The following is a 16,336-nucleotide window of genomic DNA, read 5'->3' as shown; positions in this document are numbered from 1 at the left end:
CTATCCCTCCTCTAGATTTTAATCTTTTTGGACCCGAGGGATTATTGCACAAAAAGATCGAGCGCTTGTTTTGTTCGGCTCGTTAAAGCAACCGAAAATTCATCCCTTCTGTATTGTTTTAAACTTTTTCGGACTTAAGGGATTAGATGACGAAAAAGGAATTTTGGAGTTAACTTTTCGTACCTTTTCAGACTCTCTAAAAATGAAAAGGACCGAGTTTTCCTTGTCGTTAGACTCGTTAAAATGATTAAATAGCGACAAACTTGTCTTTAGACGAGAACGAGTTTCCCTATCGCTAGGCTCGTTAAAACATAGCGATGGGCTTGCCCGAAGGGCAGGTTATAGAACAAGCATATGTTATCCTCCTCAAGCTTGACAAAAATAAAGAGGTACTGGTCAGCAATGACTGGGGAAAAATTGGGAGAACCTCACAGCATTAATGGTAGCAAGTCGCTCTTGAACATGACACTTTGTCCTCCGTAGCACATCGGGTTGGGTTGTTTCATTCACCGGTCGCATAACCATGGTCCTCGCCACACCATCCACAATTGGGGTAATGCTACCAATCCATCACATCAGTGTCGTTATATGTTCAAGAGATGTGGTTCTGTAAAGAGTCAACCGTGTTCCACCCACTACCATACATTATCCTTCATCCACTTCATGACCGCCACCCTGAATCATACATCACAGTTTGTTTTCACCTCATCACAATCACTAGCTCCGTTCCGTGTCACTGATGTGGGATTCATTAAGGCCCTCCTTTGACGGATCACTCCTTGTCGACATCAGCTCATTATCCAAGGAGTTGATCTAGGAACAACCCCTTCAGTACTTTGAAGCTTGCATGCCTCAATGGCAAGTTTCTCACTTCCGGCGACAGGTATACATCAATGACCTTCGACCAGAAGATTTTGCATGGTGGTCGACGCCAAGTCCTTTATTCCCACCATGTAGATTGTACTGCCGTACCTTGAGGGTCATCATCCTTATCGGTGACTCCTCTCGCGCTTGTTAACGGTTCACATCATTGACCGGTAATCAAACGATGTCTTTCCATGTTCGACTTCAAGAAATTCTCACATGGATCGACTTGTACATCGAGTGAAGATCGGAAGAGACTGAAGACCCCGGATCTAGTTTCATCCATCCGGGCTGCGATATATATTCAGGACATAAAGACATTTGATATGTACATCATTACAGCAGATGATCATCCTTCTCAAAGGATGATAATTTCGGCAGAGAAATATCAGTCTACAATCAGACGATCGTCTGTTCTATGTACCAAAATGTATTTATAAAGCTGAGCATGGGAATGCCCGCCTCAGCTAGATCATGAAAAATGTATGAAAAATAATGTATTGTATTGTATCTTATTACAGGACACTTCTCAGCAGATTGAATGAACTTCGGATCCTCTCAATAAAGCATTTCACCCGATAAACGACCTCATACTTTAGGGGGCATCTGTTATAGACAATTTTGTGCCTTACAGCAACAAGCATGAATTGTCAATAATCCAAGGGATCCAAAGTTCCCTAAACATGATGTTCCTACCCCTAGAGGAACAAGGTCAGCAAACCAACAGCTCTCAGATCAGTTCTCCACCTGAAAACACTCAAAAACAAGCAATCCTGAAATCAAAGCAGGTGCTCCACTAGGCTTCTGCGCTGAAACACAACTGCTCCATGGTGTACCTGCGTTGCAAAGCAGGTAGAACAAAGCCCACATGCGTTGAGCGAGTTTGGACATGTGGCACACTGAGTCATTGCTCTGGAATCTTCCAAAAATGACACTTGGATCAGGGATTTCGCCTTGTGATGAGTCAGAGGCTTTGTTTCTCCAAGTGGAAGCAAGGTTCACCAAGTGGACTCAAGAACTGAAGATCAACTAAAGATTAACTGAAGAGAGAGAGGACACAAGGCAGCTACACATCAGTTGCAAGCTGACTCATCCTTTCTCAATTCATCTATATATTGAGCTCTCTCCTATGAGCTCAGGGGGCTGGAATTTTGTGCAAAGTAATGATATGCTGTTGGTTTCATTATCAAGTTATTGGGTGATTGTTTGAGAGAGGTGAAGAAGAGCAATTCTTTCTGCTGGGAGGTGTTGCTGGGTTGGAGCCTTCAATGGTTGTAATACTCTCAGAACCTTTATTTCTTCATTAATAAAAGCTATTGAGGTTCTTCTATGTGCTCTTGTTTCAACTATATATTGTGATGATTGCATGTTTGGTTTACACTAATCCATGAACCAGTTATGATTGCATGCCTCTTGTAGTTTCCTTCTTTGTTATTGTGCAGGATCTCATTGTAGCTGGGCGAGCAGAAGAACAAAGAGCTAGGAGCAAGCGGCCAAAGAGAAGAGTTTGGATTCGACATTAAGCGCAAGGCAGCGGTTAGTGCTTTCTCCATTCTCTTTTGCTTTCATAAAGAAGTAAACCTTAAGTAGTTTGTTTTACAGTTGTTGCTAAGGAACTGTCACCCTTAGAGTGGGATAGGGTCATCCGAGTCGGATACTTTTCCCTACAACACTCCACCTTAAATAGATCCACTAGAATCATCCTTTCCTTTGAGTATTGAACCTGAGATTACTTGTTCAGTTGTTGGTGACTCTGACACAGTCAAAACAAAGGCACCTGAGATTATTGAACCAGAGACAACACAAACTTAGGTTATACAACCTGAGGTAGCTCAATTATCCACGCCTACTAGTTTAGGAACTTCTTCTTCTCTTCCTCTATCTGAGACCCAACCAAAACCTATGTATTTTGGACCTGAGAGTGAACCACTTCCAGCTGGTCTTATGAGAATTGAAGATATTCCTCAAGAAGAACCTCAAACCTCTTCTCCTATTCATTTGGGAGGGATTCATTTTTATCATGCCCATCATTTTCCTTCTCCTCATACAACATCACAAGCTCCTTTGTCTAGTTCATTTCCTTTAAATTCACCCTTGAGTTTTCCTTGACAATCCTCTTTGGGACAGTTAACCACAACTGAATCTACTATGGTTTCTCAGCCTATATCTACTACTATGACCAATACAACCCATGTTGCAACTTCATCAATTTTTGTAACATTGTTAGAGACACATATGTATGGTGGCATGTCCATCCTGCCTGGTTACCACTCACGGTCTGGTACCTTTTCTGGCGCAACATCTAGTCCATGCACTTCTCCCATGTCATCCTCTTTTGGAATCCTATATGGCACTTATTTGATGAGAGCTGCACATTTTTCTCTTTCTCCTTCATCTACACCTACAATTCAATAGTAGACTACTCCTTATGTTAATGGGTATGGACACCTATAACAACCCAATCCACTTCCTATTGGTAACCCTCGTTTTTGGGGGTAGTTGCCTCAGTATTCCCATCCTCTTTCAGTAGGGGGGAAACCTGTTGCAGGAATATTTCCATCTCCCCATCAAACATCACAAGTTAGTGTCCGACATTATTCATGTCCTACACATTTAGGTATGGTTGTCAATGTTTGGAAACCTACCTTTCCCATACAACTTGGTTTGGTTGTGGCTTCATCTTTAATCTCTCAACTTGTTGCATATGCATCTCATATTCCTACTTATCAGTCTATAACCCAACCTATTCAAGCTCAAGTTAATGTAATCCAACCTTCATAGGTTGCATATTTAACTTAACCTATTCTATTGGTATCTAGCGCCTCCCAAGCCCCATTTACCCAGCCTCTTTAACGTAGCTTACAATCTTCATTGCTTGGTTAAGAAATTAGTCAAATTCAAGGGGGTCAGAATGCATATGGTATGGTGCAGGCACAACCTAAGAAACCTTATGTTGGATGAAAAATCCCATAGGGCAACCATATCAATTGTATCAAGGTATACCTCAAATACCTTACCACGGTCAACAAATCCAAACCGAGTCATTTCAACCTTTACAAGGTTATCTTTGAGCTCGGAGGTAAGGTTATGTGTATCTTGGTTATAAAAATCTTCCCTATCCCAAAGTACAGATACCTATTGAATAGGCCATCCCATCTTACCTAGGGTATCCTCCACCGGACCTCAATAGGCAGTTTCCATTTATAGTAACTCTAGAATTTCCAGATCTAACCCCACTTACCAATGATCCTATCGCCCATTCTCTTTGGTGGCCAGTTATTCCCACAAAATTTCCCAGTGATATCCCTAAATTTAATGGAAATCCTAGAGAAGACCCCTCTACACACATTATGACTTATCGTTTGTGGTTTTCTTCGAACTCTCTCAATGATGACTCTATCCATTTACATATTTTCCAGCGCACACTTACCAGTACGGAAGAAAAATGGTATATTGAACTACCATAATATTCATTCAATAATTTCATCGCCTTGGCTACCACATTCTTAATGCATTTTCAGTTACCCATTCAACATGAGACTAGAACTTGTAGAAATTTTGAATAATATGACACTTATTCACAGAGATTATCCTGATTATACACTATTGCGGAATGCATGCATAATACATAACCTCCTCTACGTTGATCATCAATTTTGTAGAATTAAAAACAATGAAACACCAATTGCATGTGCACATTAACACAGTATGTAACCAGGGAAAGCATATAGCTGAAAACCCCCAACTATCTGTATATTATAATGATAGAGAACATGTAACAATACATAGTACAATACTCCTCACAAGTACTCAGTACTATCTCCACCTGTTACACACAAACTAGCTCAGATCTGAATCAAGTCACAAGTTCAAATCTCCTCCGCTGTCTCCCTGCCTCTACTGCGCAATCCAATGTGAGAATAGGTCTGATCCAAACTCGTTTTCCCTTAGTTTGTACCATGCAATCCTCATTGGCAATCTCCATCATTGATTGTGCAAATCTCATGCACAGCTATAGTCACAACTGATAGCAGTCTCACTCTTTCACCCACCTCTAACACTTGTCTCCACTGAGCTGTCCATGCACTGAGTTAACTGATGTATTCTTTAGTTGCTTTTTGAGTTAATAATTAGTGAATTAATTAACAATTAATTCACATCACTCATCACTAGTGTATTCTGCAGTTAGACTAAATACAACTAGTTTAACTAAGTCAAACTGAACATAACTCCATCAACTCCTCAATCAACTCCACCAAACTCAATCACTTGAGTTCTAACTAAAGTCCATCATGCAATTGCTCAACTGACCCATAAGGAAAGCGTATTTCCTTCTGGTAGTTGCATTTGCCACATCCGTAGCTTGAACTGAAGTGCTCCAAGAGGATAAGATAATGTTTATAGTCCAAATATTATTAAGAGCTAATAATATTCGACTGTTCTATATTTTTAGCCTGGCAGTCTAAAAATAGACTCCGCCCATATGTCTAAAAATAGAAGTCCATCTATTTTTACCAACATGACCAATCATCCACAAATAGCATCCTGCAACTCATAGACCATGATCCATATGTCTAAAAATAGACATAGTCTAAAAATATACTTTGCGCCAAAAATAGCCTGTGGGCCCACTTAGTGAAGGCAACTCCTTTCCACTAAGCTCCATCATCTTGTTGCATTTTCAACAGAACTGAACTTTTAACCAATTTCAAATAACTAATTCCACTAACATTTTTTTTCACATTCATGAATGGCGATGCCATCGTCATTCGGTTGAAACTCTTGTTCTTGATCAGTTGTTAGCCGAATGGTTTATTAAGTCTCTTTTACCATCCATAACATATAAAATCACTAAAGGCGAAGTTGTGACCAAAGAGAAGGTAATTTCTCATGCCCAGTATTTGGATCTTATTTATACCCAATCCCACACACTCTATGATAAAATACCAAATGCTCCATGACCTTCCAATACTATTCCACAACCTCCCATTAAAGAATCACATGCTGTCGATGGCATGATATGTTCTGCCAGCCAACAGTCTGTGAGTAAACCTTATGGTTCAATTCTTATTGTGGCTTCCCAAAACCATCCTTACACTACTCCTATGGATTCTACTTCCAAGATCAATGTCGTTCAATCTGCCAAAGTAAAATATCAACAACCAGGAAGTAAAAGGAAAGGAAAAGGTAAAGAGAAGAAACATAATCCTCTGCAAGATAAGTAAAATAATAAGTCTTCTGAAGAGAAGAAGAAACCTCGTTATCCATGCTTGATTTGTAATGAGGAGCATTTCACCCATGACTGTCCACATCGGGCGGAAGTAAATTAATTCCTTAAGTCATCTTCTGCACCCATTAGGTTGACATATTTGTTTCCAAATCAGGAGACCAATATGGTTTCTCAGGATCTCGCTTCCTATAACTTAGTTTTGATGCTTTCCTCTGACAAGACGAAAAATGATGTTAATCCGTCGAATAGACAAGCTACTAATCAACCTGCAAATTCTACCACATCTCCATTAGATCCTACTCCAAATGTGTTTCTGAATTAACATTTAAGCCTCCCAAAGACATTATCCATAAATCTGCATTCAACCCTCGTGCAAGAGCTGATCATAATTATAACATAGTTGAGGATCTAGCTCAAGCTCCTTTAGTTATGTCAACTCTTGAAGTGTTTTAAATTTTTCCTTCCCAGAAGAAGGATTTGATTTCTGTAATTGGATGTGTTGATCCCTTGGATTAAAACCTTGTAGATTTTAACCATGAGAATTATACGCCTTGACTTCCAACCCAATTAGCTTTCATGATTCAAGTTGTTATTCATAGTAAGAATATACATTGTTCCAATGTCGATGAAGGAGCTTCAACCTGTATCATGTCACTTTCTTGCTGGAAGGCCATTGGTTCTCCCCAATTAAATCAGTCACCAACTACTCTAAAGGCTTTTGACGGAAGAGGCTTCAAGCCTTGTGGAATTTTGAATTCGTTACAAGTAGAATTAGGTGGCAATACAATGTCAGTAGAAGTCGTAGTTATCAATGGACTGTTAAATTATAACCTTATACTGGGTTGTACGTGGGTTTATGCTATGGTTGTTGTTTTGACATATTTCAAATGATTTTGTTTCCTCACGGGGGGGTATAGTAGCCATTGTTCATCTCACTTTATTTGCCACCAATTCTCAAGTTACTGAAAATGTTCCTCTTATGGGAGAAACCCCACATCCATATCCACATGTTGAGGTAGGATTTATTAAGGATTCTTCCCTCATGGGAACCTTTTCTCTTCCTCCTCCTTCTCTTGACAACTCTAATCCATTTTCCCATGTCAACGTCATATCTTCTTGTATTACTCCATCTGATCCTTGGATAGTGCCAAATGAATCTAATATTTACACTTTTAGTGATCACATGTCGTTAAGTCCCATTGAGCTCGGATATGAAGGCATATATTCGTCCCATCTGATTCATTCTACTCTCCTCTTCGATTAATTGCATTGATCATTCCTTAGATTACGACACATATTTTTATCCCTTCTCTCATACATTTTCTATTGGCGAGAGCATCATGGAGATAATGATGCTGGATGATGCGTCTGGGATTATCATCATCATCATTCCTCCTTACCAAATTCCTACAAAGATAATCTTCATGAACTCTATTGGCCCAATGTCTTTGAGATGTCTATGAATTCTGTATCCATCCATGATATCAATTTTGAGAAGAATTTATTGAAAATTGGAGACTATCCCTCTTGATATTTCGATCAAACCTAGAATTATCAAGAACGTACATATGGTGCTTCTTTCTCTCTCAGTGAGATCAAAACTGATAAAACCCTTTCCCAGGAATTTAAAGACATTTTCGCATGGTCTTATGAAGAGATGTTAGGTATTGACCCAAACATATTTGTACATGAAATCAAGATATACCGATGCTAAACCAGTTTCGTAGTGCCTTCATCTGGTCCATCACGTTGCCGCTATTAAAGCTGAAGTTGAAAACTTCTACGAGCTGGTTTCATCTACCCTATTATTATAATATTTTTTTTATTTTTTTTAGAAAATGATGACTTTAAATTGTAATAAACAACGAAATTTTTTTATAGCAGCGCTATTGAAGTTTTTGGTAATTTCAATAATTTTTCAGAACAATGTGGTTATCACATGTTTTATTATGTAAATTTTAAAAAACGCTGACAACGAGAGTGTCCGTGAAAATTTGTAATAAATAGTTTGAAAATGATGACAATGGGAGTGTCTGCATTATTTGTAATAAATAGTTTTAAACTCCAGTAGCTGGAAAATCAACGACAAAAGCAAAATTCAAACTTTGTCATAACTAAAGAATAGCGCCAATGGAATTGAAAGTTTAATATCAAGTGTTTTCTCGATGGTTGAAGTTATGAAACAAGCTCAACAACAAAGGGAAGAGTTCTGAAACATGTTTGTTTTTACTGCACAAGTTTTTTTGTTTTTTTTTTTTTTAACTTTTTTTCTTGTAAAAGGCAGTAAATTCGGGAGAGGTTTCCGAATATATGGAAATATATTTTCTAAATATGAAAAATAATTTTGTCCAAAACATCCTCATTTAGAAAAACCTCTCTCGGTTTTATAATAGGTATTACAGTTTGGAATATTCAAAGGTATATTTGAAAGGTTGTTTTTCATAATTTTACAATCTTGTTTTAGTAATTATTTTAAAAATCATATCCTGGACAAATAAGAATGATTTTTAAAAACAGAAAGAGGTGGTTTTCAAAAACAGAGCCATTTAAAAACACCTCTCTTGGTTTTCTAACATCTATCACATTTTGGTATTTTTGAAGACTCGACCATATTTTTCAGGATTTCATGAGGAAAAAGCTCATGGACAGTTGTTGACTTGGATGCCACCTCACCAAATTCTACTTGTTGGTCCTAATCGCCAACCATGACTCTAGCAACAACATGATCTTTAGATTTAGATAGAATTATTAAGTTTTATATATTCATGTATTTGAGATGTACGTTGTGATTATTTAGATTTTGTAATTAAGTTTGAAACTATATTCCTGTGATCAATTTATGTAAGTTCTATAAAACAGTTTATGAAGAATGAAGAAGGGTTGGCTTTTATTGGAAAACCACTTATAGTCTAAATATATTTGAGCAATCTTGAATGTATTCATAGTGTTTAATCAGAAGTTAGTAGGAAATTCATGTGTTACTTCTCCCTGTCAGTTTTTCTCTATTATATAATTATTTTATTCAATGTCTAAGAATGTTAGTTTATGATATTGTATTTCTTTGATGCTCCTCTCTTGAAACTATCATTCATTAATATTTGTTACTATATTCATCTATAAACTTTGTTTTCCTTCATTCCTCTCTCTTCCAAATCTCCCAAAAAATCAAAGGACTTGTGACTTTCATGCTTTGTACAATCTGCTCATTGGAGCTGTGATCTCATTTGTTTAATAGTTTGACTCCATGCCCAATGGTTTCGAAGATCACCCAACCAATTTATCCCTAGACCTAAATCTAGCCACCTAAACTTAATTACACAAAACCTTCTACTACAGTAACCATAGGGTAGTTTAGTTTTACGGAGAGATCCAAATTTCAACCTAAAATAGGTTTGAGGTTACCTTAGGGCTTTTCCTTGTAGCCAGGGTTTTCCCTAAGCTATAACATTTTGGCATTGTTTCCGAGGAGGCTAAATTTCATGTCAAATCATCCCTAAGAGGAATGAAAAGGATCATATATGCTCTCTGAAGCTGAACAAAGGATAGACACGGAAAAGTTATGCATCATTCACCTGGCGACTCCATTCTCAATTGAACCTAGAGCGCAAAATTTTCATGAGGACTCCACTATCTGAACACTTAGTTGTCTGAAGAACTGTTTAGCGACTCCATTGTCTCAAGATGGATCCACAATATGCAAGGTATGCTCCTATGAATCGTGCTCATATTCATGGCTTTCCAAATCGTATTCCTCGCATAGATTTGAGACATATCTTCCAATATTTAAAGATGAAGAAGGAAATGATGTTGCTTTGAATTTGATTAAATTTCATATACATACACAAAAGTTAGAGGTTGATATACACAAGGATTGCTTAATGAAAATGTTCATGGCTAATTTGTAAGGAAATGCGTGATCTTGTATGAAAGTTTACCACCTACTAGAATTTACTCCCTTGAATATTTCTTTTCAGCATTTTGTGTAAACTATAAAAAAAAGATACCCTTTTATAAATGTTGGTTAAAAACTTTTGCGGAAATCTTGAAAAAAAAATTCAACCATGGAATTGACATTGATGATGAGGACCTAATGGAGGATGAAATCAAAGAAGCCCTTTATGAATTGTCAGCTTATCATGAAGAAATTATGGAAGATAGTTGTCATGTTAATCAAGACACTTTTCAACAAACAATAGCCTCTCTCTTGACTGAAAATGAAACTGATTAGGCTGCTTTTGTAGAGAAACATGTTTCATCCCTTGAACTTGATAAAGATATGCAACAGGTTTTTCATTTTTCATGTGATCGAGACCGGGATGAAGACAATCATTCAAGCTATCCTTCATATCATTCATCTACTGATTTTTTTTTTATGGAGAAACTTATGAAAATCAAATCCTTGAAATCCAATTCATTGTGGTAGTTATTCACAGTTACAAGATCATGTGCAGGAAGTTGTTTTTCTTCATTCTTTTGAAAGTCAAATTGACAGTTCTCAAACAAGGTTACAATGGTTAATGGGACATATATAGAATTGTTTGATAACCAAAAGGATAGTCTTCATTCACAAAATGTAGATGTTGCTTTTGAATTTTCATAAGAAAGTACAAAACGTTTCATTGATGTGCATGATAATACAGATGAACAAATTATTTACTTTTGTTCTGAAAATGATCTTGAGTTGGATGGAATAGGAAAAGGAAAAGAAATTAAAAATGAAGGGAATGTTTGTCTTTTTGTTGATTGTCAAGAAGGGGTAGTTTTTCATGTTTTCCAAGACCCTGTGGCTAGTATACTAGAATCATCAGTGATGGTAGAGTTTGTTTTTTTCATCGACAAAGGGATTGGATTCAAATTTTAGTTTGAGTTTCCATTTCTTAAATTTTTCTTTCTTCTTAAAGAAAATGTGAGCAGAAATAAGTTAAGTAACCATTTACCTCCATGGTTGCATTGGGTTTTTTATTTTACCTGATTGGGCAGATACTTTTAGTAGGTTAGAGTAGGAAATGGCATGCAATAAGTGTGGTTTTTTAGCAGTGCGTTTTTCAATTTTCATTTTCAATTTGCAATGTGCACCAATGTGTGGTTTTCAACTGCAAAGTTAATTGGCTGCAAATAAGGTTTCCAGTTTCAAGTAAAAGGTTGGGAGTTGCCCAATGTATGAGGCAACTAGTCTATGGGGGAGTTCTTGTTGCCATCATTGATCAATAACATCCCCGTGGAGGTAGTTGTTATCACAATAAACTTTGTTTTTTAAATATTTTAGAAAATGCTAACAGTTGCAGTGTCAACATTTAAATTGTAATAAACAGGGAAAATTTTTGATAGCAGGGCTATCAATGTTTTTGGTAATTTGATAATTTTTTCAGAACAATATTGTTATCACTTTTTTTACTATGTAATTTAAAAAAAACACTAACGACGAGAATGTCAGTGAAAATATGTAATAAACAATTTTAAAACGCTGACAATGAGAGTGTTATCGTTATTGATAATAAACAGGTTTCAAATCCGACAACGAGAAAATTAGTGCCAAATGAAAAATTCAAAATTTATCATAACCAAAGTATAGCGGCAATGGAATTGGATGTTTAGTTTCAAGTTTTTTCTCAACAATGGAAGTTATGAAACAAGATCAACAATCAAAGGGAAATGATGTCAAAACATGTATGGCTTTACTTCGCAAAAAACTATGTTTTTTAAATTGTTTTTCTTGTAAAAGGAAGTAAATTCGAGAGAGGTTTCCGAATATATGGAAACATATTTTCCAAATCTGAAAGAAATTTTTGTCCAAAACGATCCATTTAGATAAACCTCTCTCTTTTTTCTCACAAGTGTTATAGTTTGGAATATTCAAAGGTATATTTGAAAGGTTGTTTTTCAGAATTTTACAATCATGCTTTAGTAATTATTTTCAAAATCATATCCCGAAAAAAAAGAGAATGAATTTTACAAACCCAAAAGAAATTTTTGTCCGAAATGGACCCCTTTCGAAAAACCTCTCTAGGTTTTCTAACAACTATCACAATTTTGTATTTTTAAAGGGATCACTGGATCCTATTTTTCATGATTTCGTGAGGAAAAAGCTCATGGACAGTTGTTGACTTATGTCACCTCACCAAATTCGACTTGTTGATCCTTATCTCCAGCTATGAATCTAGCAACAAAATGATCTTCGAATGCAGATAGGATTAGAAATTTTTCTATATTCATGTATTTGAGATGTACGCTGTGATTATTTAGGTTTTGTAATTAAGTTTGAAAATATAATCATGTGATCAGTTTATGTAAGTTCTATAAAACAGTTTATGAAGAATGGAGAAGGGTTGTATTTTATTTGAAGAACACTTGTAGTCTAAATATATTTGATCAATATTATATGTATTCACAGTGTTTAATGAGAAATTAGTAGGAAACTCATGTGTTACTTCTCCTTGACAATTTTTCTCTGTTATATAATTATTTTCTTCAATGTTTGAGAATGTTAGTTTATGAGATTGGATTTATTTGATTCTACTCTCTTGAAATTATCAGTCATTAATATTTTACATTCTATTCATACGTAAACTCTTTCTTCCTTCAGTTGTCTTTCTTCCAAATATCCTAAACAGTCAAAAGACTTATGACTTTTATGCTTTGTACAGCCTACTCATTAGAGTTTTCATCTCATTTGTTTAATAGTTGGACTCCATGCCCAATGGTTTTGAAGATCACCCAACCAATTTATCCCTAGACCTAAATATTACCACCTAAACTCAATTGCACAAAACCTTCTACTATAATGACCATAGGTTAGTTGAGTTTTACAGAGAGATCCCTCTTCGGGTTGAAGGGCCAAATTTAAACCTAAAAGAGGTTTGAGATTACCTTAGGGTTTTTCCCTGTAGCCATGGTTTTCCCTAAGTGATAACATACCCAACGTCTCTAACTAATTGGGTATCAAACATTGTTCCTGTCATGAAGAAACAAGGAACAATTTGTGTGTGTCGATTACAAAGACATTAATCGTGTTTGTCCTAAGGACAATTATCCTACCCAATTCATTGACCATATTTTTGACAATTATGCTTGCTGTGAAATATTTTCGTTTATGGATGCCTTTTCGAGCAATAATCAGATAAACATTCTCCCATTCTAACAACATAAAACTACATTTATTTTTCCATGGGATACATTTGCATATCAAAAGATCCCTTTTGAATTGAAAAATGTTGGGTCTATGTATCAAAGGGAAATGAATTATGCCTTCCATGACATAAAATACATCATAAAATCATACTTGAATGACCTAGCTTCTCACTCAAAACATCGTGTTGATCATTCGATGCATCTTAGGGCTATATCTTTTTGTTATTGACACTATAAAATTGGGCTAAATTTGCACAAGTGTGTGTTTTTTATACACTCCAGTCAAATTCTTGGTTCATTGTATCGAAACATGGAATTCGTATTGACCCATTGAAAGTCCAAAAGATCCTAGATATTCCTTCTCCTTCCTCCCTTCTTTAGCTTCAACAACTCCAAGGGAATGCTAACTTTCTACAGAGATTCGTTCCCAACTATGCCGAATTGACCAAAGGATTTACTCGCTTGTTAAAGAAAGGGGTTCCCTTACATTAGGATGAAACAACCCAAAAGGTGTTTGATGCCTTGAAAGATGTTTTGGTTCAGGCATACTTGTTGTATCCCCCCAATTACCAATGCGATTACTTCTTGTACCTCACCACTGCAGTTACTACCATTTCTATGGTATTGGTACAAGAGGACGATGTAGGGACAAAACATCTTATTTATTATTTGAGTCAAAATTTAAATGATACCGAGATCAAATATACTCATGTCAAAAAGTTAGCTTTGGCGGTTTTCCAGGTTGTCTAAAGTTTTCATCACTATATCCTACTCCACAAGAATATGGTTGTTGTTGTTTGCAACCCCATGACATACATTTTGTCACGCCAATCACTGGGGGGCAAGTACTCTAAATTAATTTTCATCCTCCAGGAGTTCGATTTGGAGTTCATCAAATCTAAGTCGATGAAATCTTTAGTATTTGTTGAGCTGATATGCGACCTTCCTGTTGCCGAAAATGAAAGAACGTCTAACAATTCTATTCCATACGAGTTTTTTTCCTTATCACATCATCTGACCTATGGTATTGTTAGGTCCCTATAATACTAGTGATTCCCCCATTACTATTGTCATTGTATCCCTTATTGTTATTGTTGTGCCCCTATTGTCCCCATATTGTTATTATTATGCCCCATAGAATCCCATTATTGTTATTTATGTGCCTTTATACTATTATTGTTAGGTCGGCTTGGTTATATTGTGTCCCCTTAGACTCCTATATATAGAAAGGATATTTTGTCATTTGAATCATCCAAGAATTGTTCATTTGTGTAATGTAAAGGAGGTTTCCCCCTCGAAGAGGTTGAATTCTAAGGCATTGATCTATCTTTTCTATCTTTTTGTGAGTTGGTTTCATAAAATTTGGTATCAGAGAGTTGGATTCTAGGGTTTCGTTGCTCCAAATAGGTCATTGTGGAATTTTCATTATAACTTTTTTTTTTTTTTTTTTTTTTTGGTGCAACGTTTCAGAAGTGAAAAAAAACCCATGTGAGAAGAAATCGCGTTGAACCTTGGGTTCGAATTTCAGATGTTGTCTCACTATAAGTTTGGAGATATGATATGAGGAAGTTAGGGTTTTTGAAAGCTCCATAATTTCATCTAAAATAGGTAATCGTGGAATTTTTTCTATAACTCTTTTGCTGCGAAGTTTCAAAAGCTAAAACAAAAACCCATTTAAGAAGAAATTGGTCTGAACCACGGCTTCGAATTTCCGATCCTATCTCACTATAGTTGCGGAGATATAATCGAAGGAAGTTAGGGTTTTGCAAATCCCCGAATTACATTCCAAACAGGTCACCTTGGGAAAATAATCATAACTTTCTCTCTGAGCATCAGATTGAATTTTCGTAAGGATTTACAAAAAGAGAACAAACTGTAGTTTTTTGGATACCATTTTTAGAACCTAAGGTTGAAACAGTGACCAGTGGCATGTTGTACAAGTTCACTCTACTGAACAAGTATATACTCAAGTCATCGTGGGAGATTTGGCATAACTCTTCATTGGAGAATCCAATCTTGATCAGACTTGCGGAGTTAGAAATATTACTCAGAGGGTTACAGTAGGAAGAAATTTCAAAGCTTGGAGATCCAAAATTACAGAAATACATTAGATTCAATATCAAGCTCCTAAAAAGTAAAAAGTGAAAAAAAGGTGTGTAGTTTTTTTTTCATTTTTTGCATAAGCTTGGTTTGAAAAATTAGTTTGAAGGAATTCAAAGGGCATAGTGAAGCATTATTATCGATAATTGATGCCTTGAAGAAAGAAAATGGAAACACCTAGTAAGCAACCTGAAAGCTCTAACATGACTCATGAAGAAGAGGAAGAAATGCAACATGATATATCAAAATTACAAGACCAAGTACAACAAATGTCACTCGCACAAAAAGTAACGGAAGGTAAGATGGATGATTTAAAGAAATACATAGAAGCTAAGATGGATGGTTTAAAGAAATACGTGGAAGCTAAGATGGATGGTTTAAAGAAAGGCGTGGAAGCTAATATGGATGGTTTAAAGAAAGGCATAAAAGCTAAGATGAATGATGTGGAAGCTAAGATGGATGGCGTGGAAGCTAAGATGGACAACATGTAAGCTAAGATGGATGGCATGGAAACTAAGATGGACGATTTGAAGACAGATTTGAAGACATGTTTGACAAAGTTTCTACAAGAAATGCTTACTAATGGCAAAAGGGTAGTAAAGGAAACTCATGATGAGAACAAAATAAATGTTAATCATGATTTCCTAGACTCTAACATTGGATCAAAGAACCCCCATGTTCCAAAGATCGAAATGAGGAATTTTGATGGCAAGGATCCCGGAACATGGATACTACAGATGGAGCAATTTTTCGATCTCCATAATGTGCGAAACACACAAAAGGTACGCATTGCAACTTTATATTTGGAACCAAATAAGTTTGTATGGTATCGATGGCTTTGCTCTCGTAAAAAAATTGTCACTTTGGCTATTTTTATGGATGAAATGATAGCACATTATGAGGATACAAGAAGCAACACTTGTTTTAGCCAATTGATAGATCTCAAACAAAAGGGTTCAATGATGGAGCACATTAAGGACTTCCAAAAATTGAATATAAGGGTAAAAGATATTC

The sequence above is a fragment of the Pinus tabuliformis genome, chromosome 9, assembly GCF_031772625.1.
Source record: "Pinus tabuliformis cultivar Carrire ecotype Pingquan chromosome 9, CPIR1, whole genome shotgun sequence".
NCBI lineage: Eukaryota > Viridiplantae > Streptophyta > Pinopsida > Pinales > Pinaceae > Pinus > Pinus tabuliformis.
Note: the sequence above shows the minus strand (reverse complement) of the source record.